The sequence below is a fragment of the Mesoplodon densirostris genome, chromosome 8, assembly GCF_025265405.1.
Source record: "Mesoplodon densirostris isolate mMesDen1 chromosome 8, mMesDen1 primary haplotype, whole genome shotgun sequence".
In the NCBI taxonomy this organism is placed as follows: Eukaryota; Metazoa; Chordata; class Mammalia; order Artiodactyla; family Ziphiidae; genus Mesoplodon; species Mesoplodon densirostris.
This window is the reverse complement of record NC_082668.1, coordinates 51,410,547-51,434,034: the sequence shown is the minus strand read 5'-3', so window position 1 is coordinate 51,434,034 and position 23,488 is coordinate 51,410,547.

The window sequence follows — 23,488 nt, the reverse complement described above, 5'->3', positions numbered from 1 at the left end:
TATAAATCCAGTTCCTTGGAATGTTTGGGTTCTCCATTAAAAAAAATATCTCATCCACCAGCTCAGGGAAACAGGCTGTTGTAGTAGTTTCCAACTAGAATGGAATAGAATCTTTAAAATACATTACTTAAGAAAAAAAAGAACAAATTAAAACTAAAGTTTTTTATGTTATATAATGCTTTTATTGATAACTATTTGTCTACATATATATTTACACATTTTCTGGCTATAACACATTTTTGATAGAAAAGTAAAAGTGAAAACACTATGTAAAAAAATACATTACCTCCTAGTGTCTAAGGGAACATGCATAATGAAACACTGTCACTTATTTACTGGTTCACGTGGCATCAGCCTCAGTTTCGAGATTGAAATGACAACTTGTAACATTGAAATGTGTGAAAGTGATCATAAAATGAGAATATGAGAGGTGGAAAGAAGCTTAAAGGTCAGTTAATTGTATCTTTCTTCGAAGAAGGGAACACATTCCATGCTATCCACGACTAGTGTTCATCCAAGGTTAGCTAGAATACTTCCAGTGACAGACATTCAGCCCTTTGAGAGACAGTCCATTCCCTTGTTGGAACTCTCATTGTTATACAAGCACACTACCTTGTTTTGAATGAAATATGCCTCTGAACAATTACCATCCATGGAAATTGCTTATGTTATCTGAAGCAATACAATTGACTCTAGTCCCTATTTCTTATCACAGAATTTCAAATATTTGAATGTACCTCTGTATTCCTTAAGTCTTGCTGTACATAGTTGAAGCATATCATTTCTCAATTTTTCCCCATATCATACAGCTTCAAGGCCTTTCATTCTCAAGGCCAATCTTATGTTTTTACAGACTATAGTTTATAAATATGGACCATTCTTTAAAATGATGGCAAGGAAATGTAAATGAGACATTTCACATTTAGTTGGGCCATGGATAGAGTACAGTGCAACTAATGAGTATTTAGATCTGAACATTATTTTTCTGTTAATCCTACTTTTTATTAAACTAGATGTTTTCCTACAAGCATACTACATTTTTAAAAATTATATAGAACATAATCATTTGCTTTTTTTAGTTTCACTTCCTATTAACAGTTGTTAAGCCTTCCATATTCATTTAACTTTGCAGCTGTTTCTTTAAGTATACTTAAAGATCTTCACATTTATCATTATTAATATCAAGCAGCATGGATTGCTACATGGATCTAGATCATCAGTTATATTAACAGGGATTCATTCTTTAGAATCCTGATTTTGCTAACTCATACAATAGCTTTCTAACTCTCTTACAATTGTATACGACTCATTATTTAAGTAAGGATGCCTTCTAAAAATATGTTTCTCAGCTCATATTTAATGGTAAATCTAGCACAATCATCCCTGGTCTTTAAATCCCATCTGCTCCAATCGATCAGTGTTTGTGTCATGCTTATTATCAAAAGAAATTTTTTTAGTATCACTTCTGTTTCATTTACATAATCGAATCAAAATTTTAATTTTAATTGGAGGAAACTAAGGAAAGAGTTCAGTATCACACTTCTAACAAAAATGTATAGAAACATTTTTGGACAGTCATCATATTTTTTAAATTATATCAGCATCCGTGTAAAGTTTCTCATGAACGCCAGTCAATAATGAAACGTTCTCACAGACCTTGGTGAAAGAAAGAGTATGTTTAAACCCATCCTTTAGATCTAAATTAATCTAAAATTGATATTCAATATATTTTAATAAGACAGAAATTCCTGGTATAAGTCATACTTGATTCACTCATGCAAATTCCATATAATCATATCATTTTTTTCTGTTTCCAGAAACCATCTGTTTAATGTAATCTGGAATTTTGCCAAAATATATATTTTCATATGTAAACATTTATATGCACAGATGATCAAAAAATTACAAATAATAAATAGAAATTACTCAAGTGTGGTTTTAATATTAACAACCAATCTTTAATTACTAAGCTGTTGATGAAGTTCTAGCCAGAGGAAGCTATACTAGGGCATTTAACTGTGTCCTTGCTTTCTTTGTATTATCTTGGTCCTTAAACAACAAAGTACATTTCTACCTTTGTTTTATTTATGTGGATAAACAAGTGTCATGCCATGTATCTCAAAGAAGTCATTCACAGAACATGTTATGACTATTTAACACCCCTGATGCTTACCGGCACAGTAGTTAAACACAGCTAACACATGCTATTAGATGTATAGCCTTGCTAGACAGAAAAATACTTGATACTTGATACCCAAGTATCAAAATTTTTATTTACTTTTTTTTAATGCTTAAATTCTACTTTTAGGTTACTTTCCCAAGGGGAAAAAAGTGAGAAAAATATATATATGTAGCTAATTAGTGTTAGTTACATAAATACATACAATGAAAACTCTATACAGCTAAATGCTTATCTATGCAAATTGATATTTATTGACTTGGAAATATATTCAACACATATTAAAAGAAAAAATACAGTTGCATGGATTATAATGTTCCCATTTTGTGAAATTACGTACATACAAAACTGTGCATTATTTATTCACCTGTAGTTTCATACAGGCAATTCTAGAAATGTATGCTTCTGAATTTTAACAGTATTCTTATTTGTTGATATAATTTCTGATACTTAAATGTTTTAAAAATTTAGTTTCCTCTGGTATACTTATTTTTCTACAGTGAATATATAGAGCAATGCTTAAAATGAAGTATTAAAAACCTGTATTTGCCATTCTCTTTAATAATTAAAAACATAAAAACCTGTTCTTAATATACTGATTTGAAGTCTCTACTTAATTAAACTTTTATGAGTACTCACTATATCTCTACAAGAAATTACTTATCAACTACATAAAATGCATAACACATTACTTCAAAATCAGTTAATTAAATATTCAAATCGATGTCTGACGTTGAAATATGACTGATTAGAAACAATTTTTAAACCCATTTGAAAAGCCCAACTGATTGATTCTTTGTAAAAATTGACCTGGATCACTAAGTTATTCACTTTTAATTGTAGCAACAAACATATTTCTGCTGTATATTATTTTGTACAATCATTTATTAATTTCCCCCACTATTTTTCAAATGTCATTTGAACTGCTACATAAGCTGCAGTCTAAATCATTTTAATTGCTAAATTTCCTTCTCAGAACTACTTAAAAGTAAAAAGGCAATTTAGGCAATTAATCTGTCAGTGAGCAAACAACACAGAAAAAAGGCTTGATTAGCTAGAAGCCACCTTATCACACACTTCCGTTAACTTTAATTTCGGGAACGCATCAACTATAGAAAGAAAAAAAGGGAGAATTTTAGATTTGGAAATAAAGCAAACAAAATCCCTTAAAGCAAAGCTTTGGGAAATAATCTGCTTCTTTGCTCTTACAAACAAAGCTTATCATTTAAATCCTTTTTACTTCCTTTTCCCAAGACTCAAAGAAAGACTTGACCTTAAACTCTTTTTCCACTTCTACTATTCTAGGTTAATGCCTCCACTTCTTGGCTTTGATCCTCTGACATACCATGATTGAGCTTCCAAACTATACCAGGTCCAGCAGGGCATTATTTTTTTCATTATTTTCTCCTTTTCACTTGTCAACCTAAATAAACAGGTAAACTGAAGCAAATTCGAATTACCAGAAATTGAGTTCATTCAGAAACAGCAGAGGAATTGCAATTCGGTGAAACACATGCATAGCAAGTTACAGGAGACTGTTGAGAGTTTGGGGCGAGCTGTATTTTTGGGCAAGGAGTGGAAATAGGGGAAAGTCCAGCCAGAGTTTAAGTAGTAAATTACTGGCTTGAGGTTGGGGAGAGATTATTGGCAGATGTTCATTGGTCAGAAGATAAGTCTCAGTCTTTTGTCAATCAGGCATTTTGGGGAAACCAGTCTCTCAATCCTTAGGTTTCTTTCTTCTGAGGGTGCATGCCTGAGATTGTTTCATATCCTCCCGTTCCATTTTAGATTGACAGCCTTCCACATGTTTATGTCCTTTAATCATATAACATGACCTCAACATTTTCATCTTAAAAATATGTTCACTTCACAACCAAAGTTCTCAAATCGTTCAACCACCTGTGTCTTCCTCACTTTATTACCCTGTATTACTTAATATTAACATCCTGTTCTCTGTCATCTGTCTTTTCTCCAACCATTATTCTAAAATCTTTCTCAGGTCCTAAACGATGTCTCAGCAGCCACATCGAATCAAAAAAAAAAAAAAAATGGGTTCTTAATTAGAAAAACTTGGTTTCTCCAGTGATATTTATAAAAGCTCAAGCAAGCCACTTAACTTCTCTTGCTTAGTTTCATCATCTTTAAAGTGAGAATTATTGTAGATCTCACATTTTTTTGTAGACAAATTTGAAAAATTAAGTGAGAAAAATAAATGTGAAGGATCTCAACAATTTGAAGTTTTAGAGCAGGCATGGAATAAATAGGAAATATTTTTAATGTGTTAGGCCGATTACCATCTGTAGATGACTTTATTGGCTACTAAATACCTACACCATTTTTTACCCATTCTTCTCACTTATGCAGTTTTTAGCAAATTACGTTAAGCCAATCTTGCAAGTAATCATTGATTTCATTTGGCCTCACCTCATTTTTTTGAGGGTTCTCCCTCAAAAACAAGCAAAATCACTACACAACCTTTGAAAAACTGCCTATCAACCTTGCATCCCACTCCCAAATCTTTAGCATCACTCACACACAGACATCTCTTACATGTTTCCAAACTAATAATATGACATCTTCACTCAAAAATTGCTCCACGGAAATGGGGGTCCTCTCAGTTTCTCTATCACGGCAGCCATTCATTTCCATTCTCTGTCCATGCTGCCTGGAATCTGTTCTCTCTCTCCTCTCTCTCCCTCTCCCTCTCTTCTCCTTTGTTTCAGGATTGATTTTCCATACCATCTCAGCTGTAAAACCTTCCCTTTATAGTAACCACTGTAAGTGGAATATATCTGATCTTGTTACAATAGTACATTATATTTAAATATTTACCTCTCCCTGACCTTTTAAACTATAAATGCACTGATGTGTTGCCACAGCTCATTCATGGATAAGTGAGCCAACATAGGAGTCATCCAACAAATGTTCTTTGAGAGTATTAATGAATCATCTGATATTCCACTCATTTTGAATGTGTTATGTGAATTTATGTTCAGAAACGGTGATACTGAAATATATGATTCTAAAAAATGTTTAAGTTTTTTTTGTTGTTGTTTATATGATGAGGAATTGTCTTACCCCAATTGTTTGTGGTATTCAGAAATTTGCACATTTTCAGACTTAGTGAAAAATGCTAACAGACATTGCTGAAATTGGCACAGTAATAATAAGGTGCTATGTAAAGAGAACTATAAATATTATCACTCTCACTTTAGGTGTCTCAAGAAATGGCCCAAACTGATCATTTAAATCCATGTTAAAACTTTAGGAAATTAAGTGGACAAATTTCTTTATATCAGTTTTTTTGTTTGTTTTTCCATGATTATTTAAGTTTAAAAAAGCTTAACAAGCTGCCTAGTGACACAAAGTTTATGTGATGAGATTCTATACTTGAAGGAATATACGAATAAGAACCATCTTTCTTATAACTGGCTTCTGTCTTACCCTGAAAAATTCTGGCGCTGTGTTCTTTCTGAAGATCAGTTTACATAAATCTTATTACCCACCAGGGAAATTACAGAAAATTATTAACATCTCTTACATGATCTTAACCTATAGTTCTGATTAATGGATGGGCCTTTAGAAATACAAATGAGAGGGTTGAATCACAAATGGGCCAGAGGAGAAATACAATCCCACTGTCTGGGCCATCAAAATTAATCTATTACCTGTGGGTAAGAGTGATTTTTTAAATAGAGAAATAATATAATCAGATCAAGGAGATAATTGTGATTGTGATGATACAGATTTCTTTGGAAGAGATAGATAGAAGACTAGGTGTACAGTTATCAGTTTAAGGCATACGCCCTGGGATCTCTGCAATCACTTTCTGTAACACCAATCCAATCACCTAGCTCCCTGAACACTCTCAGGGCCTCCTCTTTAATATGACACACATGGCCTCTCCTTTAAATTCCTTCTCACTCATTGGAGCTCCTCCAGCATTCTGTTTTCCTACCCAAGATATCTTTATGTACAAAACCTTCCTGTCTCTTGTTCTTTAAAACGCTCTTTATTGACCACCTCCCTCCCCAGTCCCTAGCCTAGTTAATTTCTCCTGTTCCTTCAGATGGCAAAAAGGCCACTCCAACCTCTCAATCAGGTCAAAACCCCCTATCATGGAGTTGCAAAACATCATCTCTTTCTCCTTCACGGTACTTGTTACAGGAACAATTTACATTGGTTTGTGTGGTTATTTAATCAATGTTTTTCTTTCCCAATCTCATTGCTTCTTCCACTAGAACAGAGATTATGTATGTTATTGCTCAGTTGTTTTTCCCCCATGTCTAGATATTAGGGTTGCCAGATTTAAAAAATAAAATTACAGGATGACCAGTTAAATTTTGATTTCGAATGAACAATGAATAATAGTTTTTTTTATTGTTCTTTGTTTTTTTATTGTAAATATGTCCTCATGGCCTCAATGTTGCACAGGGCATACCTATACCAAAAATATTTTTAAAATTATTTATCTGAAATTAAATTTAACTGGGTGTCTTGTGTTATATCTGACAAGCCTACTGGAAACTGAGCACATATTAAATCTCATTGAATACATTTTGAGTGTATTAATGTGTCCTGGATAAATTCATAAGACAACTGACATACCAGTGTTTGCCTGGCTGTAGTTCCTATTTTCCTCTTCACATAGTTTGGGCCATCACTGATAGATAGTCTTAGTTGCCTCACAGTCTTTGGCTTTATACAAATTTCAGAAACTTGAATGTAGGGAAATTTGTTTTTCAGTGACTGTCCTTGTAGAGGTCATATGCTCTCCATATGCTTCTACCATTGTCAATTACTTTACATCTGGCTGCCTTTACCCATTTACATTATGTCCCTAGAAAGGTCTGTCTTATGCAACAGATACCTTATGCACAAACATATGGCCAATACCCACTTCAAAGGGCTACTAAATGTTTATGATTTGAAACAACATAAAAGTAGGAGAGGAAATTTGTAAAGTCAAAATCAACAAATTATAATGAAGTGACTAAAAGGGTAAGTTTGCATTTCATTAATTATTAAATTTATCAATAAGAATGTCATTACATTTGAAAACAACGTGTATGAAAGATGGTTGCAGATAAATCATAGTCCATCATAAATTATAAAAAAAAACATGGAAAAAATGGAAAGATCATTTTAATTTTTTAAGTAAAATCTAAATTTAATGTGGTATATATATGTAGTTGATTTATGGAATGCTGTCTTTAAAAGCCAGAATGCCTATGAAGACACTTAGAAATAAAGTTCAAAATATATTTAGGAGTAAAGGTTATGAGTTCTGGCTTCGAGTACAACCTTTAATTGATGCCTTAAAGCAAACTGGACTTTTATATTGTTCCTGATATAAAATCCTCCACTGAATTCTAGTTTCTCTAACTGGATTTCTATTGTTTCTCACTCCTGACTGAATTTATCAATGGCCTGGCCTAATATTTATAAAGTGGGCATTTGTTTGTTTTTTACTTATTTTTCCTTACTTGGGTCCCAGCGTATTGTTCCTAAAACCCTGTTTCACACTAAAAGATTTACATTATACTGAATATCTGCATATGAATTGTTTTTTAAAACATTTTTTTATTCATGAACATATAGTAGACACTCAATAAGTACTTAGACAATGAATAAAAATATATTTTAGTATTAAATTCACTCAACATTGATTTATATGTTCTATTATTTTATATTAGTTCTTTGAAACCAATGGCATGACTTTAATTACTACCAATCATCTACTGTGTACTCTCTGGATATAATGTTCTGTGTGCCAGTGTAGATTTTCCCCAGGAAAACATCTCTAGATAGGTCAGCCACCTTGGTGTTTTCTCCACACCACTATGTAGATTAGGTTCCAGATCCCTTCCAGCTATGCTAAAATGGGTCATGCCTGACTGTATCTCAAGATATGTCATATTCCAGGGAACTACTCTCCTGAAGACATTTTAAAATTACGTTTTCAGAGTCAACATGAGATAGCAGATGGATAATCTCCTTGAAGGCAGCTGAGGTCATATATCATTAGGCATCAGGGAAATTCTATATGTAACCAAACATCTGCATTTGCAAAACAGAGCTGAAAACTTTCCAAAAAAAAAATCTCAAAGCCTAATTTCTTGCCAATTTGACATCTGAAAAATGTGGAAAAGGTAATCATGAAAACAGAGTCAGTGGATTTTTGAGCTGAAGGGGCCCTTAGAGATCAGGTTTTCCAACTCAATAATTTCACACATGAAAAAACAGAGCCAAGAGAAGTTAAACATTTCACCTAAGTTCACATAACTAGCTACGGACAAAAGTGAAACTGAAATGCAAGCCTTTTGCCAGTGCTTTATTATCATGCTGCCACCCTCAGCCTGTTCAACTGATTAAATACTGTGGACATTATATATTGTAGACATTAAGGCTGTACTCTAAATATAATACCAAAGTTCCCAATCATTTTAAACAATGTTTATGTAATCATATTGGAAAAATAGAACTCAAAATTTTCTTTCATAGATGCCCAGAGAATGCTTTCTCCTGAAGGAAATAATATTAAATTAGGATAACGAGATCTTTACAGAATGAATGCTTCCATTTGCAGAATTAAATATTTAGAGCTTCCCAGAAATGTGTTGGCCTGAGTTCACGTGTTTGAATATTTCCTTTCCAGTTTAAAAGAAATATCCTAAGAAATGAGGAAATGTGATAAGGGAGTTCCCTGTATCATCCCTGGAAACTAGGGTAGATTTTCTAAATGCCACAAAGTATGAAAAAAGAATTTTTGCGAGACAGAGGTTAGACAGATTGATAAATCATCTTCTTGTATTAGTATGGCTTAATGGGAAAGCAATGGAAATGATGGACCACTGGGCATTAGGTAAAATGGGGCAAGCACTGACAAGTGGATTAGTAAATTTAATTAAAGTTCCTTTGTTACAGTGGTTTTCAACATGAGTGTTCCAGTGTGGGGGTAATATTTATTGAACGATCCATTTGACAGTTTGGTTTTGCTCCAGAGATGCTAGAAACCTGGCAGTGCTGACAGTAGTCCTCCATAACAAAGATCTGCCCCATATCCTGCATCCCTCATACTTTGAATGTGTCATTGATTATTCATGTGGGTAAAACTGGATTATTAATTGCTGAGACTGGAACTTTAACTTCATTTTTACATATAAATGTAAAGTATTATCAAATAGTGTTGATACTCAGTGAATTTCTCAGTAGTACCATTACTGTGTAGATCAAGAAAAGATCATAACTTTCAGGGGAGGAAATGAGTCGTTCCTCATTCTGGAAAATTGTTTCTTGTGATATTTGAATGGCCTATGCCATATAATTGTTTCAGTCTACATTTGTAGCCACTGCATTCACTATGATTCTGCATTTAGATACAAGCATCTGATTCCTTCAGTATTTTTACTGATACAGTCATCTCCAAGTTTTTATGTATTAATATGTTATTTCATTATAAATTATGTTCCTTTTATTCACTTTTATATTACATTTAAGGGCAGAGTATTGGCTTTTTGAAAGGTATGTAGTCATAATTCTGAATTTAATTCAGGATAGTCAAGGGGAATCATAAAATATTTGCTTAAAAATTGGGGCATTGTGTGTGTCTGTGTGTGAGCCACTGCTTTTGTCACTGTTCTGCAGAACTAAAAGACATTAATGTTGGCAAAGGCAGGAGGCCAGCAAAGTCTAAGGAACAAAATGTATCCTCTGTAGTGCCAACAGCAAAAGCAGGAGATACTGCTCTAGATTAGATGTCACTGGCTCAAATGCACACAGTGGCGAAGCAGGTAATAGGAAGATGTGACCTGGACAATTAGAAGACCTTGGGAATGCTGCCCTATGACATGGAGACAACCAGACATCTCTAGTTGATTGTTGTTCTCAAGTGTGATAATTCATTTTGGTGAACATGTTGATGCACCACCAAAATAGCACTTCAAGGAAGATCTTGGTGGCCCACCTCTGTAGCTAGCTTTTAGTAGTCAACCTCTTCAAAGATTGCCTCAATTACAGACAGCTGCCTCCTCAAAGTAATCTCAATTCAGTCGGTACATATGCAATGCCTGTTTGAGACAGAGTATATATATGGAACTGTGTTGGGCCATTTTATCTCTAGCGTATCTCTTGGGATCAGCCAAGACTGTCATTGAGCTTGCCTCTCTCTGATAACTTGCCTTGGTTCCTTCCCTTCCATAGATGTTGATCATAAGTGCACTCCCTAAATAATATTCTACCAACTAAACTTAATCTTAGAGTCTGCTTTTCAGAGAACCAAACTTGTGACATTCTGTGATAGGTACCTCATGGTAATTAAAAACAAAAAAAAAAAACTGGCAATGTGAATTCTTATGTGAACTCTCCTGATTTTTAACTGTTACTAATTTAAATATTCTTCCCATCAACATATCTAAAGCTACATTTAGATCATGGTTATGAAGACCATAATTCATGATTTGCCCAAGGCAGTTGTCCCAGAATAAGCATTAATAGAACCCCTTTCACTGTTGACTGTGTCCCAGCTTAGACTACAAATTAATTTTATGATCACCCTTACCTTAGACCATCAGTTTGCCACTTCTGCTTGAGAGAAAAGGCTTCCTGAAGTAATAGATTAATTCTAGGCTCAATTAGGTAAATTTTGATAAACCAAAGAATGGACCACCAATTGGCATGAGACATTTAGAGTATATTTGTCCTCACAGTGTAGTTGGCAGTCTGGTGAAGTTAGATGGAAAAGGAAGAGCTGTTTCAGTGTCAGAAAAGAAGGCCAACTGAACCTAGTCTGGCACAATATTTCAACAATACCGTTTTCCCAACAAGAGAAACATCCATATTTCCCTCCTTGGTTTATTCATGTTTTGGCCTCTTCACAAGTCTATTCAGTCAACCATAAATCCTTTAACCAAGCTAGTAATGAATCCTCCACCTTGGCATCTTAGATGAAGTGTCAAATAGTCTTTAAGTGTTTAGGAAACATATTAAAAATAATTACATAGTAGATCTCAAAACAGATAGAAATGAACATAAAGGGACTCCCCTGGTGGTGCAGTGCTTAAGAATCTACCTGCAAATGCGGGGGACATGGTTTCGAGCCCTGGTCCGGGAAGATCCCACATGCTGAGGAGCAACTAAGCCCGTGCACAATGACTGAGTCTGTGCTCTAGAGCCTGCGTGCCACAACTACTGAAGCCCACGTGCCTAGAGCCCATGCTCCACAAAAAGAGAAGCCACTGCAATGAGAAGCCTGCACACCACAACGAAGAGTAGTTCCTGCTCACCTCAACTAGAGAAAGCCACGTACAACAACGAAGACCCAACACAGCCAAAAATAAATAAATAAATTTATATTAAAAAAAAGAGTTGAATGACAGACAAAGGCTCAAAAAAAAGAACACAAAATGAAAAAAATAAGGAAAAAACCTCACTAATATATAAATATTACAGACACTTTCAGAAAACTATACATAAATAAAAACAAGTTACTTGATAATTAGTTAATTAATCAATTAACACAACTTGAAAGAAACACTCTACTAATTATTCTTGAAGAGAACAAGTAAAACTGAAGTGACATAATGTTTAGAAAATAATGGTGTTGATAGCATTCCATATCACAAAGTATGAGATGCAGTCAAAGTAGAAATTAAAGCCAAATCCATAACATTAAGGGCATTCATTTTATTTTTTAAAATAATAATGAAAGCTCTAGGAAAAAAAAGAACAAGAGAAAGAAAATAATAAGGCATTAATTTAAAATATACTTTGTATATGTATTGGTATGTATATATATATTTGTGTATATATATAAACAAACATATATATATTGAGAAACTAAACTTAATCTAAGGCATGTTAAAGGATATGAGATGTGACTAATCATATTTGCTTAATTACACTGACAGGGACAACTGAGGCACTGATAAAGATTTATGAAAAACAGAACATGAGAGTAAGCTTGATATAGAATTATTGAAGAAAAGGATATCAGAGTAAGCTCAGTTTAACTACTGGACACAAATTAAATATCTGCTGACCATTTTACTAAAACTGGGATGATGTATGACAGCTAGAGCTGTTATATAAATAGAGCTATAAATTCCCTATAGCTTTGTATCTCCTTGCTGGCTACCTACTTCATTTAGAGCATGTTTTGTAAATTAGCCAAATTCTATGTTAGCTAATAATATATTGCAGTGTATATGTTTTGGACTGTCATGACTGCGTAAACATGTTGGTTCAATGTATTTCTTAGAAATTACCCTTTTGAAAATTGTGTGTCAGTTTAGGCTTCCCTCTACTTTTACTGTCAATTTTAGTAATTTGCTCTAAATAAAATTAGTCATTTCAAAACAATTTTATTAGAGCATTATACATATTTGCCTCAATTTTCAATAATAATACTATCAATGATATTTATTTTTCTCTCAATGAAGAAAAATAAAATGAAGACAAAAGAAATAAATTCATAAATACAGAGTTAACTAATTTGCAAATTACTATTAGCTATATAGATAAGTTAATAAATACCCAATGAGTATTTACTAGAATGAGAATTAACATGATTCACATCAATATGTTAAAGAAGAAAAGCTAATTTATCATCTTTACAAATGCTAAAATGCAGGTTTTATAACAATTGACATTTAGTCCTGATGAAGGCATTTAGTAATGCCTAACATGTACTGAGCACCAATGTCTGCCAGACACCATACAGAGTTATAAACATATTGTCTCATTTAATTCTCAAAACAACTCTATTTTGTTGGTACCACAGAATTTTTTACAGACAGGAAGACTAAGGCTTAGAGAGGTAAACCCATTTGTCCACAGTCATGTAATAAATAATCTGTCTGGCGGAAATAATGGGATAAGTAGAAATGGAACAAGAAACACAGACTGATTTTTTTTTTGCATTTTTATAAAATTTTATCATCGGATATTTTAAATCAAATTTATGAATTGCATATATATATAAAATAGGATCTGCATATACTGATATAAAATCATTTTATGACCTAGTATAAATGAAAGAGCAATAGTATGTAAATTGTGATACTATTTATGTAAAGAAAAATGTTCTTAAAATTGTTTACTATAAGGTGAAGCTTATAATGTGTTAGGAAGAATATATAGCAATATATCATTTAATATTATTTTTATGAAATTATATACCTAAACCATATAATGATAATCATGTTCATTAGGTTGTAAACTTTCATATAGTTTATTTTTTCTATTTTTTTAAAATAAATTTATTTATTTATTTTTGGCTGTATTGGGTCTTCATTGCTACACGTGGACCTTCTCTAATTGAGGCAAGCAGGGATTACCCTTCGTTGCAGTGCCGTGGGCTTCTCATTGCAGTGGGTGGACTTCTCAATGTGGTGGCTTCTCTTGTTGTGGAGCACGGGCTCTAGGCACCCGGGCTTCAGTAGTTGTGGCATGTGGGGTCAGTAGTTGTGGCTCATGGGCTTCAGTAGTTGTGGCATATGGGATCAGTAGTTGTGGCTCATGGGCTCTAGAGTGCAGGCTCAGTCAGTAGTTGTGGCGTGTGGGCTTAGTTCCTCTGCGGCATGTGGGATCTTCCCAGACCAGGGCTCGAACCCATGTGCCCTGCATTGGCAGGTGGATCCACTGTGCCACCAGGGAAGTCTCTTCTATATTTTAATTGTATTTCATATTTGTCTGCCATAAACATAGCACTATTAATGCAGCAAATGTATTTAAATAAAAATATTTAGTGTCCAAAACTAATGGTTTTATATAAACCATAACATTTATCTCTGTTCTTTAATATGTAGTTACTGCAACCTCATATACTGATTTGAAACCTGCAGTTACAGTACAGAGTTCATTGAAATTATAATAAAGGATAACTAGAGCTGACATCTAGTTATATATATTTTACTATTGAAGATAATTCGCTCCAACTCTATCCTATGTATGGATAAAAGCCTTGAATCCTTTCAAATACCTGCCAAGGATTTTAGGGGCCTTCTATTTCAGTTGGTTACTTCTGAGGCACCTTTGTGGTTTCTCCTATCTTCTAGAACTTTCTTATTCCCTTCTTCCTATAATCATTTCTTTATTTGCAACCCAAATGTGAAAGAAAAATGGTCTTATTTTCTTTAGTGTCCCAAGGTATCACACAATGACCTTGGTTTTAAAAAAGAGATACTGAAAACTATAAGTCATTACAGCCCAGCATATAATGCAAAATTAAATTTAGACATATTTAGACCTTCTTTTTCTTATGAGTAAATCAAGTATCTTTCTTTTCCATTAGGGAATTTCCAGTCGTCATCACTTCTGATCTGACCCAAGCCTCCTGTTATATGACTGAGCTGCCTCTACCTTTTTCAAATCCCTGTCTTCTCGGTCATATGTATCTAACCCCTAAATTATTCTTTTTTTTCCTCAGAGAGGTTTGTTCTTTGATTTATTCGAGTGCTACCCTGAGAAGAATCTTTCCAATTAAAATGACTCACAGAGTTTTTTGTCAACCAAAGACATCCTCCCTCCCAAGGGGAATTATGAAGCCACCTCTTGGATTTTTCTTCCCACAGCATTTACAAGAGCCTAAAAAAATAAATAGCTGTTTCTAACAATCACATTCCTGTCTCATACCATTTATATTATGTAGGCATTTCAAGTTCTCAGTACTATTGGTTTAAGATGATCTGTGTATCTTTTTTTTCCAGTTACTCAGACTCCACACTCAGGAAGGCATGTTCCCATCAGAATTGTTAAACATTTGCCAGTGATGCTCTCTAACCACATTTCAGTTTGCAGATGTATTAAATGAGACAGGTGGACTATAGGCTTTCTAAAGATATTTTCAATTTAAATAACAGAGGTGTGTTTTTACAAATAACAGATATGAAAAAAGAAAAATAACTTACCAAAATAGTACATTTATTTCATTTTCTAATAAAACTTTCTTCATTATTTAAAGTTTGAATTCCCAAGCCCATAAAAATGCAGTGCTAATTACATTTGCTTATCCATTTACTTATTTCCTCCCTGGGTTTTAATGAAACAAGCTTTAAATTTTCAGTAACATCCTTATAAGACATTTTTCTTTGTAGTGTTTCAAAAATAATATATTTTTTTGCACCAAGTCTTGTGAATATAAAATCAAATCTACAGCTCTAAGTTGGGATTTCTCTAGGGAGAGTTTGGATAATGGTGTCATTTCACTAAATTGTGTGCCTCAGAGAATTCTTAGAGGTATAGTTCTTTATCAAAACTAAAGTAGAAGAGTAAAGAGAAAGTAAAGATAATTATTTAATAATTTTAAAAGAAAAAAACTGTTTATGAAAGCTTTTATGGAACTGAATTAACTTTAAATATCACAAACAGTAAAGTATGTGCTTACAATCCGTTGTGGGTTTTTTGTTTTGTTTTGTTTTTTTTAACATATCAACATACATCCAAAAGAAAATGAAAAAAGAAAAGGATTGAAAGGAGGATTAAAACAAGCCAATGTATTGAGAAAATTTCATTGAAATGGTAAAGCTGAAGAAGAGAAAAGGAAAAATAACTGAAAAGAAAATATAATATTTTCCCTATTGCTTAAGCTTTTCATATACCAATTTAATTAAAGAATTCAATTCTTTTCCTCACAATATCATATTTTAGGTACTCAAATTTTTATCACTCTATCTTTTTGAAACAGAATTTTCATTTTGTCTTTCAAAACTATTTGCTTAAATAGTTGATACACTGCACCTCAAATCTTTCAGACACCTGGTTTTCTTGCTATGGCGTATGCTCACCCTTTTTTTCTTTCAAAGGAAATTTTTCACCTATACAATTAACTTCCACCTTATAATAAAGATTCTAACTTTTTGTTTGACTGCTGAGAGCTTTCAAGTTCTACCACTCCCTCTTCCTCTTCTGTCCTACATTTGGGCAAGCTGATAAGAAAACCCAGGTTCTCCTTCCTCTGGGAACCAGAAGTTCAAACCAAGGGAGCCCCAGCCCACATGTGGGAACCCACATCCCAGCCTACCCCTACTCACAAAAAAAAATGCAAGCCAGTCAACTTCCTATACCCTCCCAAGCCATTTTTGAGTCCTACTTGGGGCCTGCCCTGCACTTCCAAGAAAGGCCCATTATGTGAATGATAAACAATTGCATCACTTATTGGTACGTGGGGGTAGTAGCATCATCAGTCTTGAAATCCAAACTAAATTTTGTGTGAGGGGTCCATCTTGTTTCTGTGTGGTGATCATAGCACATCTCCACTGTTTAAATAAAGCCTCATGCCTCCAGTGGGGTAGAGCAAAGAGGTTTCTTACCTGGTAATTTTTCTAGGTGTGTAGCCATGTTAGAAGGAAGTCTTCTTTTATTACCAGAAACATAGGGAATAAAAAAAAATTGTTTGTTCTATAAATTCCCCTATTTTTTTTCTTAACTACTTAGTATAACAAAAAAGAAAAAAATCCATGATCCCCAGCATGGTGGCCATACTCTTTAGGGAAGGTGAATATCAGTTTAGCATATTAGTTTTATTACCATTTTCTGATTCAATTCTAGGAGCAGTGTTTACTTGTTTAATTTTTGCCCACAAATATACTTGAAATAGGTTAGACAGATATATCAGTTACACAAACCCAAAGCCATATTCTTTCCTAGATCCAAACTGTCCATTTCTCTGTTCATATCTTAATTATTTTTCTCAGGAACCAGGTTAGTTATGACTCAGTAGGAGTTATATAATAATTCAAATGACCCTATAAAATTAATCTTAATAATACAAGTTAAAAATATTATGCCTCATATTTAATCTAAAAAAAATATCTCCGGGCTTCTCTGGTGACACAGTGGTTGGGAGTCCGCCTGCCGATGCAGGGGACACGGGTTCGTGCCCTGGTCTGGGAGGATCCCACATGCCGCGGAGCAGCTGGGCCCCTGAGCCATGGCCACTGAGCCTGCACGTCCGGAGCCTGTGCTCCGCAACGGGAGAGGCCACAACAGTGAGAGGCCTGCGTACCGGGAAAAAAAAAAAAAAAAAAAAAAAAAATATATATATATATATATATCCTATTATTAAATCCCTAAAAAGAAATAACAGTAAAAAATAAGTAAAACTCTTAGAAATTAAAAACGAATGAAATAATCCTTGTTTCATATTATAGACTTCATCTGAACAAGATCACATGACAATCCAAAATAAAACTGCCTTTTCTTATGACCATTTCAGACCTAAGTGCAAGCACAAAAAAAAAAAAAAAAAAAATCAAGAGGAAACTAGAGGTTAAAAGTATGACAAGTCAACATGTGGATAAATTAATTCTACAAAACTAAGAACCCAGTGGTCATCCCCCAGGGCAACATTATGTCAGCAGCCATGCTGTTACTCTGACAGGGTAACCCAAGGGAGGGTGAGCAATGTCTGTGTCTTAGGTAATGTCTTGGTTCAGAGAGCTCAGAGGACCTATGCCCTATCAGGTTCATCTGAACACTAAATATTTAGAATAGATTTGCTTCAATTATAAACCCAGTTCTTCCTAAACATTAGTTAGACTAAAATAAACCCCAGTTCCCTAAATTTGCCTTTCAGTGGGACCCCTGCAAATGCAAATGTAGGTAGCATCTGACATCAAAGGCTCCCAAACTTCCTGTAAAAATGTCCCCACTCAAGGTGCTTCCAGCTTTTCTAGAATCATACTGAGGCAGCTTTACAGATACTGATGCCATTTTAACCCTACTCTAGTGATGAGATTAAAGTACTAAGGCCTTAAAAACAGTTAACACAGTACGGGTCAGTTTAATTGTTATCTCTTTAGTAAATTCTCCACAAAACTATGTGCTTTCTCCATAATAAAGTTCTGTTTTCCAGTATGCAATCAATGGACAGTTTGATCAATTCTACTTTTTTTTTTTTTGCAGAATCCTCTGATAGCCTTACTCATAAACTTTGTTCTTCCTGTAATTTCCAGAAGTCAGCAATCTACACAGAGTTAACATAATTTAATAGACCATTACAGTCATTCTCACTGCTTAGATCACCAATACTACAAGTTTAAAGACTTAGTGCCTTCTTATAATCTTCCTTTTCTGATCCTAATGCTTCTTTATATCCTTTGGTTTCATGTGTGAACTACAGTATGCTTGGGTTATGCAAATACCAGTGTTAACTTCGGCTATCTTTCTTAATAGCATCCTTACTTATTTCTAGTCAGGCTTTACACATTACAGTCTTTTCCTTCATTGTGTTTTCCTGTCATGGAGTGAGTCAGTGCCTAGATAACCAGTGTTTCAGTGTTTCCAATATCACTGGGAAGCTCTCTTCTTCCATTATTGAAGACAGCTGTGGTCATGGATAGACTAGATGTATGTTCTCATACTGCAAATAAGCATGCATTTTGTTGTGTAATTCTAACATAAAGGATCCATATTTTTGCTGAGAAAAATAACTTTTTCTAATATCCCTTTATAGCAAAATTAGATAGGTTTCTTATCAAGAAAGTATCAGCGGTAAAGAGTGTCAGACTACAGAGTTCTTCCTTCTATTTTGATAGAGTTAATTTGATGCACCATTCTGACTAGTCAGGTTGATATCTTGCTACAAGTTTTTTCAAAATTGGGCTTGAACAAAACTGGTGTGGAAAAAAAAAACTGTGCCTATTTCAACTTGTTGAATGTTTAAGACAGCCAGGTTTAAGCCCACCCTTGCCAAAATTGAGACCTTGGAAAAACCAAATGATTCCAAAGGTATTCTGATCTCCACAGGACTTTGGGACACCTTGATGTTACTTATACTTCATTCTAAGAATGGCCATGAAACTTCCTCAGAGGTAACATGGGTCATTAGTATCCAGTTATAGGCAGGTTACTTTTTTTAATTGTTTCCCAGCCTCCTGGACTTTAGCCATCTGCTCAAAATTTTCAAACCATTAAAAAATTCTAGCATATGACATATTTAGAAGTTAAATATTAAAAATAGAGTTAATTAATATTTTTTAATTTTAATAATTTATTTTAAATGATACCCAAATTAATCATAAGATAAAGTAGAATCATTCCACCAGTGCTTTTTTAAAAACATTGTTTTTCTAACTAATTATAGATAAAGGATTTGACAGTACCATATTACTTTATTGAGTGAAATATAAATTTCACAACTTATAATTTTAATGATCTAGCAAGCAGTTACTCTTTCAATCATGTCATTTCCAGAATAATTCTAAAAGGTAGATATTACTATTACTTGTTTTGTTCAACTTCAGCTAATTTATATTTTAATAAAAATATCTGAGTTTTGGCTAGTTTTTATATATTAGGAGGTTCCAGATTCTGACTCTTGTTTGTTGGTAAAAAAGTAAATCATTTAATTTGAGGGGAAAATAGTTCCTAAAGAAATACAACTCTGATAAAAGTAAGAATGCCATCATAAAACATCAAATATCTAAAATATGTTACATTGTCACCACTGGCTAAAGTGAGGCTTACTATATTTGGACCTATTTTACTTTTTTCAAGGGCAATCAGATGTATGGTTGCCTTATTGAGGAGTGGCCCTAGAATCTCTGACCCTACCACACATCATATGGTACACAAAATACTCCAGGAAGAAAGCTAAAAGATCTGTTAACCCAATATAATGACTCCTCCAGCCACCCTAAGAGAAGCCTATACCTATTTCAGTATGAAAATGGCCTAACTTTTCTAGAAATGAGATGATTATCTACTGCTTCCATAGACTGCATCAATCCTGAAGGGTTAATCAGGAACTCCTCTGTTTATCATCATCATCATCATCACTACTAGTTTGATTTCTTAACTTCTGCCACGAAGTGGAGCTAGAAATTGGACTGACTTCAGGACTAAAATAACTAGTATAAAGTATGTGATAATTATAGAATGTCTTTCTTATTTAATCTATATGTCTCTGGGATTTCTCTTTGCATGTAAGATAAAGGAATTATGTAGAAACAGACATTATTTGAATGAGAAAAAGAAGGAAAGAAATATATATATATATAAAATATGGTATGAGAAAGAATCCAATATGTAAAATTCTGTCACATGAAACGTATGCAAATTTATTCATTATGACATGAATATTACTAAAAGCTAATATTAAATGTTGAATCTATTCCCTATGGAAAGTTTAAAACAGGTTAAAAAATACTTTTTGTGGAATAAAAAAAGAAAAAATCATATAAATGCAAATAGTTTAATACATTTCACTGAAGGTTTTCTTCTCTGTGGAATTCCATGTATGACCTTTAGCAAAAATAAGACTATACATTGTTTATACTTTGACTTTACCTCATAACCCTTAAAAATATCTACAATATTACAATTATGTGTTAGATATACAGAATCAATATATATATCCTTATGTGTAAAGTGATACTGCATACCTTAAAATTTAGACTTTAAAAGTGACAGGCACAGTAGTTTCAAAGAATTAAAGAAGTTATGATCCACTTATTATAAATATAAAAATTAGTTGTGTGTAGGATGACTTTAGTTTTCAAATGTTCACGTATGCTTTTAAGTAAAGACATTTTCATAAAGTTCTGAATTTAAATCTTTTAATAAAACAAATAATGTCAGACACCAAATTACGAAGTGTTGCTCTTCCTGTTGTAGTTGAGTCACTTGAAATGAGCTATGACTTTCAATCTCATATTGGTACAGAAAGTATCACTGTGATCTTCTTGATTGATAATAGAAATAAATAATATATAGGTCAGTGAGCTCATTTAAAATGAAGCCATGTGGCTGTGTGAAATCCTACAGTAACCACTGCCCTCTGCCAAAAGGTTAGAAGGTAGAACTAATATGAAGTTACAGTATCATAACATTATGATTATGTCTGCTCCATGAAATACCATGAACAGTTATTTAAAATACAGATACTAAACTTACTGATTAATGCTGATTATATCATGTGTAATTTACCTAAGGACCTTTTTTACTCTTCATCCTGCCATCTGGTTATTCAAAACTTTCACAAATGAAAATATTCAGAGAGACACGGGATACAAACTAGTTGGGGGCATAAAACTCAGTGGTATGGGATTCATTAACACAGCTGTTTAATTTATTTTAATGATTTTTTTTCCTGATTTTAGGAAAGCTAAAGGAAAATATACTGTTCAAGAAACCTGATGTGGTGGTTTTAAAAAATGGTATCGAAATCTTTGACACTCTTTTTTTTTTTTTTTTTTTTTTTTTTTTTTTTGAGGTATGCGGGCCTCTCACTGTTGTGGCCTCCCCCGTTGCAGAGCACAGGCTCCAGACGCGCAGGCTCAGCGGTCATGGCTCACGGGCCCAGCCGCTCCGCGGCATATGGGATCCTCCCAGACCGGGGCACGAACCCGTATCCCCTGCATCGGCAGGCGGACTCTCAACCACTTGCGCCACCAGGGAGGCCCTGACACTCTTCTTATTGAGAAGTGAAGTCTATGTCCCCCTTTCTTAAGTCCGGCAGGCATGTGACTGTCTTGAGTGATAAATGCTAAGAAAATAACTTCCTAGCCATGATCACAGTAGATCATGTAGTTTCATTCTGGGTTTCTTGGAATGCCCTTTCCCAGGAGCTCAGCTTGGGATATTTAGTGGGTAGGAGGTACAACCACCTTAAAACTGCCATGCTGAAGGCACCAGTGTAGGCCTTCCAGGTGACAGCCTTGGCTGAGTTCCCAGCTGACAACCAACATCAATTGACAACCATGTGATTGAGTATCTTGGATGGAATTAACAGAAGAGACCCCAAACAAGAATTGCTCAGCCAAGTCATTCCAGAATTCTCTTCCCACAAAATTGTGAGCAAAAGAAAATTATTCTTTCAAGCCACAAAGCTTCGGGGTTATTTATTACACAGCAATGATAATCAGATCACCTGGCTACCAATTCTGCTTCCTTTATTTAGATGAGGTTATATCCATGCTAAAGTTGAACTTGATTCAGCAACCAGTGTAAACATTTAAGTAATAGAAAGACACACATTGAATGTGTAAATCCTCCCTGAATTGAGAAAAATACCCAGATTACCAAAAAGATATATTACAGCAAGAATTCAACTTTTCAGTTTCTCTCTCCCCTAACTTACACCTGTTGTCATATGAGGGGTCTTGTATGACCAGCTGAAAGAGCAGGAGAAAGTCTGCCTATGGTTTACAGATGGGCTTACTAAGTATGTGGGTGCAAACTGTAAAGCAATAATGGCTGCATTACAGCCACATCTGTGGTGGCCCTGAGACACAGAGTGCATAGGGGAAAGAAAGCTGAGTATCAGTTGCAGCTCTGAGAACAGCTGCAGTAAGGAGCTTATAGTCATCCAGGTACTTCCTTTCCTCTTCTAAGTGTCTTTCCAGGTAGAGGGGACCTGTGGGAATCATGAAGAAGTTGTCTCCCAACCCTGTGTGGAGAAATAGATCTGTGTGACTCAAAGGATGGACCTGGGCGGCCATGAGAATGTGTCTCTCAGACCTGTGACTCCAGGGAATGCAACTGGCTCTTGAATGATCAAGAGTGCCAGCTGACTACTCTGAAATCCATTGCTTTGCTTCCCAGATTTCCCACAGGCTGCTCCCAGCCAATGACTGAGTATAGCAGGGCACTGAGGCAAGTGTGTTGTTGGGAGGTAAGGGACTCCTCTGACAGTCATTTTAGATCAAGAACTCACTTACCAAGCCTTCCTTAGAGCTACACTGCAGTCTAGCATTCTTCACAAATTATCCTGTGAGGCTCATAAAAACTTCATGTACTAGATAATATTATTACCATTTACTTTTAAGGACATCAGAAGTTTAACGATTAGGATCACCTTCTGAGGTCATGTAGTTGGAAGTGGTATAGCTGGATTTCCAACCAGGAAGTCTGATAATAGAGTCTGTTTAATACAAATTAGCTGGACTAGCATTTCTGCAATATGATTATATTGAGTCATATATCATTTTCTTTCAAGTACCGAGAAAGTTAAAGTATGGGCTCCTGGTGGAAGTTTAAACTTTTTATGACAGCGCTTAATGCAAACAGGATGCATATTAGAAGAAACTTACTTATGCATTTTGTCAGTAACCCAGCAGATGAATTGCAGTATATGCCATAACAAAATAGGCCACACTCTCATGAAGCAAACAATAGATGTCTTAGGAATAAGATGTTTATAAGACGTCAAGCATTTTTAATTTGCGTGTTGCATATTTTAATTTGCATAGAAAAGTTTGGCCTCAATCAATCAACTTTCAGTGATTCAGCACTTACCAGTTTTAGAGTACTGTCCTTGTTATGAAATTATACTAGCATGGCTGCAAACAACTAATTAACCACATATAA